We start from the raw sequence: 12,233 nt of genomic DNA, 5'->3' as shown, positions 1-12,233 counted from the left end.
AGGCTGAGAGAGACACATGTAAGTCATTTAGAAGCAGAGGCTATGGCATCATTTTGTGTCCCCCACGCCCCAACACTTCTGGGCTGTAAGGAAACAGCCGCTGATGAAGATCACGTGGCAACCAAGCTCGGCACTGGGGAGTGAGGGACCCTCCCTCGGAACCTCGCCTCTTTGATCCTGGGGAGCCCTCCTTGCTAGAGTTAACTTCGCCGAGATGGCTTCCCTTACTCTTGCATCTCTGGAACCCAGAGTAATGCGAGCCGAGAGGATGATCGGTGCGTTTGTGGCCTGCGCTGTAATTTAACTTGCTCTGTCTGACAGGAGATGTGGACTAGCTAAAGAGAGGCTTTCCCTGTAATCTTCTTAGCTCCTTATCCTGGGGTGTTTGCGAAGAGCGGGGCCTTCCCTGGACTCATTCCCACTGGAGGGTCAATGCTAAGAAGGAGAAGTTACCCTTTCGTGGATCCGACCAAACAACCTGACAGAGCCTTCTCTGGACACCTCGGGCGCCCCCGCCTCTCCTGGCCAAATGACAATTGGCTGTGCTGGACTAAGACCGCTTGTCTCTCTCCTATGTTTGAATACATATATTCTCCTATAGTCTACAGAAACACCTTGCTGTGATTACGATATGCTGGAGGGAAAAAAAAATCCAGACTTGTTTTTTTTTTTTCCCCTCACTCCTTTTCTAGAGTATGGATTCTAAACCAAATCTTCATTGCTGGACCATAATCAGCAACAGATTTAAATGAGAAAAGGGTGGTGGCCAGAACACTCCTGCTAGATGGAGAGGACGCGGGGCCCATCTGAGTGCTGAAAGATTGTATAAAAAAGGTTAAGATTAACAGGACTGTGTTGCGGGAGGTGTATAGAAAGAAAAGAGAGAGAAATGAGAAAGAGAGAGAGAGACACACACACAGAGAGGCGCGGGCAGGGAGAGAGGTCTGTAATGAGAAACGAACACAACTTGGAGGAGCTCAGGGGAAAGGCAGCTCAGGATAGGCTGAAATTAAGGAGGGCTGCATGCAGGAGGAGGGCTGCCCAGAGCGAGGGCATCTGGCCTTTTCAGAAGGCTGTTTTCCTGTTTTTACAAAAAGCTGAGCCACAGCAGAGAGCCTGTGAGTCTTGGGTTTCTGGTGTCAGGTAGTTCACACTCTTCCCCAGCACTTGGGGATATAAAAGCCTTTGGAGCGAGCCCTTGCTGAATCTGATCAAGAGAATATTCTCTTTCCAGGGAGTAGATCCTGGATTGGGTGTGCCCTCCAAATAATCGTGCCTTAGTGGGACAGCTCTTGACACAAGCTGGCGATCTCAACCAAAGAGAAAAAGGGCGATCTTAGCCGTAGCTACGAAGCGCTGGGGGAACCCAGAGAGTCAACAGAAGGGGACACAGGACAAGCTTCACGGAGGAGACATAATAATGATGATAGTAATAGAAGAAGAAAAGCAACAATTTTAATGCCAAAAATTAGTAGCAGCAGCTGCTGTTTTTTTAAAGCCCCTATTATGGACATATGCCTTCTACAAACATGTCTAGCTATGTATGGATCTATACATATGTATGTATGTAAATATGTATAATCTGTAAACACTCACAGAACCCCTCAAGGTAAGTATTATTATTCCAATTTTGTAATTGAGGATATTAAGTCTTAACGATCTCATAAAACTTATTCAAGGAAACACACCCACATAAAGTTCGATCATGGCAGATTGCATAAAAACATACAACCGTAGCTATGTGGGCCGTAAAATACATGCCGAGATTGAGAAGGAAGGAAAGGGGCAAGTGTTGAGTGAAGAAAGGTACAATCGAAAGGCCCATTGGAAAGCAGCTCGGTGAATGGTTTATACGCCGCTCATAGGAAACTATCATACAGGTAAGAAAAATGAAGCCCGGAAAATTGCTAGCAAATGGTACAGCCAGGATTCAGCTCCACGTTGAACATCATCCCATATTGTTGCTGAAGGTAGTTGTGATAAGACACCTTCAAGGTCAGCTTAAATTCTAATGATTATTGATTTCGGAAGTTATACATCAGGGGTTGACAATAGCGGTTCTGAGTCAGACTCAAGTTCAAATCTCAAGTCTTTCTTGTTATTAATGTGTAACCTTGGGTGATGTACTTAAAAATCTCTAAAGCTCATTTTCTTCATCTGTGAAATTGAGATCTAATATATAATTAATAAAATTGTGAGGATATAATAAGAGAGTGTATGCAGCTTTTAAACACAGTGCTGCCACTACCTGTACCTTTAACAAACTGTAGCTATTATTTCAGTGTTTCGAGATATAAATATTATTAAAATAATATTCTGTATTACATGTTGCATTCCTAAGTTTTAGTATCAATATTGTAAGAAAAAGATTATTGATTCTAGACTAGGTTTAAATTTTCCCTAAGAATAACCATTTAATTTCATCCTTCAAAATTTTCTACAGTAAAATGCCAATTTAAAAATAAGTGACAGTTTGAGGAAAATATTTGCAATGTGTACAGAAAAAAAAAGACTTAGCATCAAGAATATATAAAGATAAATAACCCAATAAGACAGGCAAAGAAGAGGTAGTTCCCAGAAAAAAGATATAAATTGTGAATAAACATAGGAAGATGTGCTCAAACTCTCTGGAAAAATCATCGTCATCATCATCATCATAATTATAACATCCAAATCATTTTCTTATTTCCCCTTGAGTTTACATCTCCCTCCAATTATCACTCATATCTCCACTTCTGTTAAAAAAAAAAAAATGTAAAAGATTTGCTCAGACTTACTGTGTCCTCCTCATAACTTCTCTCTTGCTTCAAGTCAATTCAACTCCAGATTTCTGTCTCTCTTTCTCATTGTACAAGAGGAAGTACGTTTACCCTCGAATGGTTGGCTGCCATCTTGAAATCATGGATGAAGTGGGTTCTATAGAAATCAAGACAGAGAAACCAGTCCTTAGTGACATCAGAGAGAATTCTAATTAAAGCCTACTCTATTTTTGGACATTTCTGTCCAAGTCTAGATGGGGTTTCTGTTTCCTAGGACCACTGCTCGGGGGAGGTCTAGGATGAAGATGGATACCCGAAGAGGAGGGGATAGATGGGGGAAGCAATGACTGGCAACTTTTAAGGAGAAAATTTCTAGAGACAACAGCATACAAAAATGATAGTCAGTATTTGATCTATACGATACCCACAGATTTATACCTAAGAGCACAGAATAAATCACATATAAGCCCAGTCAAATTAGTGAGAGACTCAACCACGATTTGAAAGGGTTTGTGAGAGGATGAGTGATGAGCTTTACAAAAAAATATATAAAACACTTTGAATTAAAATATGTGATTTTTGCTCTATGATTTAGACTAAAGCCAATTTAAAGCCCAAGTTGTTTAATTTATCATTGAATTAAAGAATTCTTGCCTCCCTCTCACTCTTTTTAGTTACTTGAGCCAGTATTTAAGCATGACCTTGGTGACGTGCTGGAGACACATTTATCAGTAGAATATTCTTCAGGTCCTTATGTAATATTGTGCAACATAGTGGGGGAGATAAACATTTAAAATATCCATTTTATTTATTTTTGGTTTGGTAAGGGACTTTCTTGGGTTTAATTTTCAAAATTCTAATTAAAGTTCTTTAACTTGTGTTTTAGAAGCAGACTCTTTAAACCCAAGATTTAACCAACAAAACATTGGCTTTTTATCTGTCTCATTTCTTTCCATTCTTTTTGACCTGAGAGAACCAAAGAGAGGGGTGAGAGAGGAAAAACGGTGAATTAACGCACCCTCAGAGGAACCCGGACAGACCCACGAAAACTCTAAAGTACAGGGAAAATGAGCAAAAAGTACAGCTGGTGAATCTTTGAAGTAAATGTGAGCTATGTAGCCATTTCCTCTTAAGTTGGTTTTATTCAAAGTTTTGTTCAAGGTATAAAAATTGCTCGCCAGAAGCCTAGATTACAAACCCTGACTGTCGAGATCTTTGCAAGGGGACAAACGCTAGACCATGACCTTTGTCCATGGGTCCGCTGCAGCCATTTTCTCTGCATTCTGTTGTGCTAATTTTTACGTAGCATTTGTAGATAACTTTTTTTCTAGAAAATACTATCTCTCTATCCAAATTATACATCTCTCAATTAATGCCTATACAGTTATATATATTAGAAATGTAAATTACGCTCTAGTTTATGGCCATTGTTCATGAACACCTATTCTCAAAACATTTTTATAGTACTTCTGAACTGGAAGAACAATCAATACAGGTATAATGGATACTAGAAGAAAGCATCTGAAAAGTAGAGATTTGCTTTCAGAGAAAGACATGTTGACTTGAATTTTGTACTATTAAAAAGAAGTTCCCATCACTGGAAATATCCTTTGTGTGTTTTGTAGTGATGATTAAGTCTCCTGAATAGAATTTAGTTCTTTCACTGTAGTTCTCTGTTTTCGTATATCGTAATTTATAAATTCTTAAAGCTTATATTAAACACTTGTACCCAACACAGAATAAAATAAATGGTCCCAGCACATAAGGTTATCAATACGTTTGAGTATATTTACATTTGGCAGAGTCAGACATCCTGACTTTATGTTTATAGATACTCATGTTTATGTTATAATAATGTATACACAGTAAGTATATGTGTATTTGGAGAGTGCTTCATTACATTTTATTGGACCAAAGAAGATTTATTATGTGGAAGAGACAACCTCATATCTCTTATTTCCTACCATTTCAAACAAGAGAATTGTCATCATCATTATGTTCACTGATATCTTTAAACAAGCTTACTCATGGTCACTCTGCTGGCTCTTCAGCTGTCATGAATTAGAAGAATAAAACAATAACCAACCAACAAACAAAAATCCTAGTCCCTACATTCGGGGAAGCAGACCTCTTCTTGGGCAGAAACCCTTAATGGACGTGCACTATGTATGTTAAAGAAAAATGTAACCGTACAAAGTAATCTAAGTCAAAACTAATGGATTACTAGAGCTGGTGAGTAAGACTCTGCCAGAAGGGGAAAGAAGGCCACTCAAGGTGGACATGCGGGTATACCCTTGGGGAAGAGTTTCACGGAGGGGGAATCGTAAACTGATTGATAGATAACTGGTAGACCTTGGACTGTGGAAAGACGGGGTGGAGGAGAAATCTATTACATATGGAAGAAAAAACAGAAGAAGGAAGGAAGGAAGGAAGGAAGGAAGGAAGGAAGTTGAAGGGAAGGAAGGAAGGAAGAAGGAAGGAAGGAAGGAAGGAAGGAAGGAAGGAAAATTTTAGAGGCTTTCACTTTTGCTCAGGATATAGAGAAAGAAATGACAAACTTTAGCTCCCAAGGGAATAATAAAAAATCACCAACTGAACAACAATAAAAAAGAAGAAACCCACATACTTTAAAATATATATATATACCATAAAAGAGCTGTGGACACAAAGAAATCCGAAAGAACTAAACTGGAAAGACAAGACTTTTCCAAGTACATGGAAAATATAGGCTACCTCAAACCTGGGGTCAGTTGTTGAAGTTGGGGGCAGGGTAGCTGAAGGGCAAACTCATCAGAAAGGACAGTTTTTGCTTAGACAAGAAGAAACAAAGCAGACGTTTTGATGAACTGGTGCACTGCCATGGCAGACAGAATCTGGAGGAGCCCCAAACGCAGAGAGAATCTTCTTGGCCAAGGCGCTTACAGGGGAATTTCGCTGTTTGAGCCGAGGCTGGGAGTGGAGGCGGAAAGATTTCACAGCCTCACAGTGTCAGGATCTCAGTTTCCTGCCATCTCACTGGGGTCCCACAATCATGCAGCCTCATCGTCTGTGGTCTCATAGTCTTCTGGGCCTTGGGGAAATGGTAAATATAGAGACTATTTTCTTTATTTCCTTAAATTCTTTACAAATCAAACATTCTTTAAAAGATTACTTAAAGAAAAAACTCATAACAATGTATTAGTGTAAAAGTAAGGAGTATGATAAAAATAGCACAAAAAGTAGGGTAAACTACAAATGAAATTATACTTTCAGGATATTTCATTATACACAGAATTATATAAGCTAATTCAAGGTAGATTGTGATAAATTAAGAATGCATAGTGTGATGTCTAGTTCAACCACTAAAATAATAATACAAAGATGCATAGTTAAAAAGCAATAGAATAGAACACTGAGAATTTTTATATTAACCGAAAAGAAGATAAGAAAAGAGAAATGACAGCAAAAATTGAGGAAACAAACAGGAAACCAGGAGAAAAAGTTAGACTTAAACTCAAACATATAGACAAGTACAGTAAATGCAAATTGTGAAACACGCTGCATGTAAAAAATTAGAATATTTAGAATAGATAAAAAATCAAACCCAATATGCTCTTTATAAGAGGTGCACTTTAAATATAAAATCACTGATAGACTGAAAGTAAAAGAATGGGAAAAATATTACATGGGAACGGTAAGTACGAGAAAGCTTTCGTAGCAATATTAATGCCAAACATAATAGACTTGAAAACAAAGAATATTATTACTAGAAATAAATTTGGACGCTTCAAAATGGGAAAAAATCAATTCATCCCAAAGACAAAACAATCCGAAATGGACACTCATCTAATCACAGTCTCAAAATAAACGAAGCAAAAATTGGTAGACTTAAAGGGAAAGTAGATTAATACAGTGATGGTTGGAGATTTCGACACCTCTTTATCAGTAACTGATAGAATAGAACAAGAAATCGTTACAAATATAGAAGACGTGAACAACATCATCAATAACTTGACCTAATTGACACACCAACACTGTGATACATATTCCTTTCAATTATACAGAAACTACTTAAAAAAATATACTACAATGCTGAGCTATAAAATAAATTTCAATAAATTTGAAAAGTTTAAATTTTATAAATTATTTTCTCTGAAATCAGTAAAATTACATTAGAAGTCATAAACAATAAAATAGATAGGAAAGCCTAAAATATATGGAAGTTAAACAACAAACTTGTATACATAACCCAGGAATCAAAAAAAAATATCAAAATGGAAATTAGAAATTATTCTCACTAAATGACAATGAAAAGGTAATGTCGAAATTTGTGGGATGTAGCTAAACCAGGTTTAGAGGAAATTTATATCTTTAAATGATTAAAAGAGAAAGCAGTAAAAATTTAAAAAATCTATAATCTAAATTTTTATTCCAAACCCACAAATCCTCATCCTACTATGTAGCCATTGAAGACCTTGAGAGCCATATTCTGACTTGTAGTTAATGTTATTCATGAGTGGACTACTTTTATTGACTTTGAAACTTAAGACAACTTAAGAAAAAATTTAGAAAATTATGTGGAAAAAAATAATACAGCATCATATTTTTTCCTTTTAACATAGTTGGCTAACATTAGTGTTTTTATATTATTGAATGTTTGGAAAAACATTTTCAAACTCCACTACTCTCATCATTGGTAATTTCATGTTAAAAAAATTAATGTCAAACGTGGGAAAACCTCTCTCAAGTATTTGCACATCTGAGCTGTAAGATTTCAGAGAGTTTCAGTGTTTATTGAAGAGTAAAACACTCTAAAATCACTCATCAACCGGTGCGCCTTTTAGTGAAGTGTCATGTTAAGCTTTTCAATGTGAATATTTTAGGTCAAATCATTTAATACTGTTTTCCCAATGTATTGATGAGATTCACTACTGAAATGATTCACTTTTGAAACCTTTCTTACACCAGGATAGCAAACAAATTAACTATCCATAGAAGCCACAGTAAACCAGATAAGTACCTTCATAAACCCATGCTAAATAGATGCCCACCTTCTCTCCTAAGATAATCACCAAAAGACTAAGGCCACACCCAACATAAGGAAATAGGTGAAAAAGGCAGAGTCACATAGGAAAGAGACAGAACTCTTAACCCACGATGTTTAAAATATCTTTTGCAAATTTTACAAATTCAGATGCAACACAATGATCACCCTCTCCCCCTCTGGGCCTCCGATTTTGCCTGTATCTATGTTTTCATCAACATTGTCATCTAGAGACACACTAAAATGATATAACATAGCTACCTTGTCATCCATATTTGTGTTCCATAAATCCTCTGATAGCCAGCACAGTGCCCTATGTCTAAAATAGGTTTTTATTATTATTTTTTACTTAGGTATACACCAGATATTAGCTTTTAGAATCAGTGGGATTGGACTGAATTTAACTGACTGTAAAAAATGTAATTCTGTTGGTTCTTATCCTTTTTATGCCTTATAGCAAAATGAGAAGAATGAAGGCTTTGAAATTCCTCGCTAGCTTTTTTTATTTTATGTTTTTAATTTAGGGAAAATTATTTTACCTTTCTTAGACTCTGTGTTTTAACCTGCAAAATGGGAGAAATAATATTACGCCAGGGACGGCCAATATTCATTCTTGGCTTCTTCTATAGTAAGACGAGCCCTAATTTTAACTGGGCACATGGCTACCCAGAATAAAAGCTGTAATTCCCAGGCTCTGTTGCAGTTACCTGCAGAAGAATGAGATGCAAATGTCATATAACTACTTCCCAGAATCTTTCTGAAAAGAGAGCTTACACACATCCTTGCCTTCCTTCTTCATCTCCTCCTCATCTTGATGTGCAGAAGATGCTAGAGGTCTTGGACCACGAGAGAGGAGGACCGCACCCTCAGGGAGTACAGTGATGGGCTGAAAGGCTAGTCCCACCTGGTGGGAACTTGAGGAGCGGAGTCACAGTGTCACTTCTGAGCTCCTCCCCTCTACATATTTTTGTTTCGCAGAAATACCATCCTGTTTTGTTTTAATCACGATTATTTTGAGTTTCTGTTGCTTGCACTGAATTTAATACAAACCATTGCCTCGTAGAGTTTGTGAAGATTAAATTTGCAAGGTGCCTAGAACAGTGCTTGGCAAGAATTGATGTCTGATGTTAGTAGCCAGCCACTCAGCATTTTCTTACCCGGATATTTTTTGCTTGCCCAATGAGGTGGCCCTTAAAAGTATTATTTATATTCCTGACGCTAGCTGGTAAATATCTTCATTCTTTAGTTATATCTAAAAATAAGTCATCTTAATGACATCTACATATTAATGTCTGAAGCCTGATCTCTTTTATGAACTGTTAGGATGCAAACTTTCCAGGATGAGATTGATATTTTGCTACTATGTAGACTTTTCAGAATGTACTGATGTATAATTTTCCCCAGTATATAATTTTCAACCTATTTTCTATTTTTCCATCTTGCTGCTGTCAGCTATAACTTAGAAAACATCTTTAAATAAATATCTGGAGGGGAAAAAAAAGCATTGCACTTTTTTTTTTTTTTTTAATTTATAGCTCAAGCATCTATGCACATAGTTTATAAAATGACCGAATGTTATCCTTTTCATTGAGGGTCTATGAAGCAATGTTGGAGAGGGCTTATGCCCGAATCTCCATGAAAATAGAAGGGAAAAACATGGCATTATTCTTTCCCTCAAGATGGGAGTTTAACCCATATCATTATTATTTTAATGAAGAAGATTACACGCATGTTCAGTTCTACCTTCCCAGATTCCTATTTTTCATGAAAGCTTCCTTTTGCTACCATGCAGTGGATTATTTCTTTCCTTTGGGTTGCCTCGTTTGGCTTTGCCATCATGCCTAGTTCTTTGGATCGTGACTTAATAGCTCTGTTCCACAAAAGATACAAAATTGCAAATCGTGTCTCAGGCAGAAGACTGAGTTTCCAGGAGCCTGGGAATGTCACAGACACAGCGCCTGCCTTTCTGGAGTTAGCTCCATCTTCAATGACAGCCACACCACTCCCCTCCGATGACCCGCGAGGCACAGTTGTTAAGAGAACATACAACGTAATGCTGGCTCAGGAAGGACCCCCCAAATTAATCTCGCCTGGTACATTAGGAAATACTTCGCTGACATTTGCTGTCCCTGTCAGCCCTAATAAAAAGATTTTTACCTGTATTTGCCTATTCAACACTTCAGTCCCTCGGCCAATTTTGGAAATTATTTCTGATTTATGGCTCTCTCTCAAGCGGGTGTCACCCTGCCTGTCAATTATGCCTCAAAGCAAATGCTAAGTGAATGCTGGCTGGTAAAATTAATAAGGGAAACCTTTACTCAAAAACCTAGAAAAAGGCTTGTACAGGGGATCATTCAACCGGGCAGTAACTCGGTGGCTGCCTGTGATATTTATAAGCAAGACAGAAGTACACGGAGAATTCAGTCACAGAAGGGGAGAGTGTTTTTCTGTTCTCAGTGTTTGAAGCTCAGCCATTCTGAAGAACAACACCACAAAAAATCATCGTGACGAAAGTTCACTGGTTCCAGTCCCCTCAGAGCGGGGCCTGGGTCATACCCATGCTTTGCCAAAGAAAAGCAGTTTTTCTTCAGTTTGTAAATATTAACTATTCAATTTCAGTACAAACCTAAGAAATGGAAAGGCACCACATGGTCCTGGTCTTCTTCTTTTTTTTAAGATTACTGATATAAATAATATATCCATGGCTTATAATTTTCTTAGATATTTGATAGTAGAAAAATTACTGCTATTAAGTATATAGCAGTATACTGAATGAGCGAATGAATGAATGAATGAATGAATGAAGCAAGCCCACTCAACCTCTGAGGTCCGTTGGTTGTATTTATAGCAACTGGACCACTTCCTTATCACCCACCTCCTGGCCTTCTCTGACCCTCACATTTCCTTGGCTCTTTTTCACCCAAGGCCTTTGCACGTGCCGCTGCTCTCTCTGTGTTTCCTCCCCTGGAGAAGCCTGAACTCATCCTCAGGCCCTAGCTCTGGTATTCTTTCCCCCAGAGAAACTTTTTCCCAACCTATATGAGTTTTCATCTTTTATCTCCTATTGCATCCTTCCCTTTTGCTTTATGGCACTTATTACAGTCGATACTTGTTGCCCTCACAAACTTTAAGTGAGAAAACAGGAGGCCCTGTGGTTCTTGTTCAGTTCTGTTTGAACCCCCAGAATATAGCCCAGTTCTGGGTCATAATAGACTCATAGACTCTCAATAGATACAGATGAATACATGCCTGATAGGTAAAAAGTGATGTTTTAAATAGTAGGCAATATCTTTATGATGCTTAGTCTCTTAGAATCCGAAAGTATATGTGCTATATTCCTGTTTTGTTTTTCCACATGTATAATATATTCATTAAATGCATTCTAATATTACTGCCTAAAATAATTCTTGCCATCTCAAGATGCTACTGGCAGTAGACTGATTATGAACATTTTTTTCTGAGCTTCACAGTAAGGTTAGTTGTTAAATGTCTCGCCTCTCAGGGAAAGTATAATGTCCTCATGAGAATGACATCAGCCTCATGCGTGGTTTCTCCCTGAATGTGTCTCTATAGAGGTGCTCGGTATTTCCTAAAGCCCCGCACCATTTCCCAACGGAGCTGAGTGGCAACGTTCCTAGTCATTCATCTGACAAGCACCCATTGAGCATGTACTAGATTCTAAGTATTTAGCAGGACCATGGGCTCCCAGAGGTAAAAGGTATTCTATATGCCTTTGGGAGCTCACAGTGAATATGACCACCATTCGAATACAGTCCAGTACTTCATTGACTGCACTCATTTTTATGTCTAAGGTATAGACAGCACTGTAGGAAAAGATCCCAGTGTATCATTGGAATTTAGAATAAGCACAGAGCATTCATCCAATATGAATGGATTCAATAATACCATTATCTTACTGACCTTCCATCTAGTCCAAAATTTCACTGTTTCCTAAACTTGGAGTTGACCTTGGGGCAACATACTTCCATGGCCAGGAATGCTTATCATCTAGTAAGATTGAATAAATACTACTGCATGATTGAGTGAGTAGTTAGACTATGTCCCTGGATTACCAAAATTATCCTCCAGACTGAACCGAAAGAATTGTAGCAGACACATCACAGGTCATGGTTTTAGAACTTCTTGAGGAGACAGAAACTTCAGGCTAGTGTTTATCAGACTCTTACTTAATGCCCTTTGGTTGACTCTTACAGAACACTTTTCAACACTGTACTGTACAGTTTGTAGTGTCAGCATGAGAACACAGCTCCCTCATATTTTAATGGGACGGCTCTGTTAACTTTTCTCACTTTGGAGAGGCAGAGGGATGCTTGGAAAAGGGTACTTAACTTGAAGCCGTGACACTCACTACTTCTCAACGAGTTAAGGGACTTTGCTGGCTATGTCTTAATTTTCTTGTCTTTAGAATCATGTCAGGTTGCAGCTTATCA

General features: G+C 38.0%; 1 long non-coding RNA gene across 1 annotated transcript in view; it reads right to left on the bottom strand.

Annotated features, from left to right (window-relative positions):
• LOC120587329 (uncharacterized) overlaps positions 1-12,233 on the bottom strand; it is a 126,573-nt gene that overhangs the window by 60,402 nt on the left and 53,938 nt on the right. Inside the window, exon 2 of the long non-coding RNA XR_005648924.1 lies at positions 2,778-2,916. This is a non-coding gene — a long non-coding RNA (uncharacterized LOC120587329). The remainder of the gene's footprint in view (positions 1-2,777; positions 2,917-12,233) is intronic.

The sequence above is a fragment of the Pteropus medius genome, unplaced genomic scaffold (genome assembly GCF_902729225.1).
Source record: "Pteropus medius unplaced genomic scaffold, Ma_sr-lr_union100, whole genome shotgun sequence".
NCBI classification, from domain to species: domain Eukaryota; kingdom Metazoa; phylum Chordata; class Mammalia; order Chiroptera; family Pteropodidae; genus Pteropus; species Pteropus medius.
This window is presented reverse-complemented; position numbering and strand designations above follow the sequence as displayed.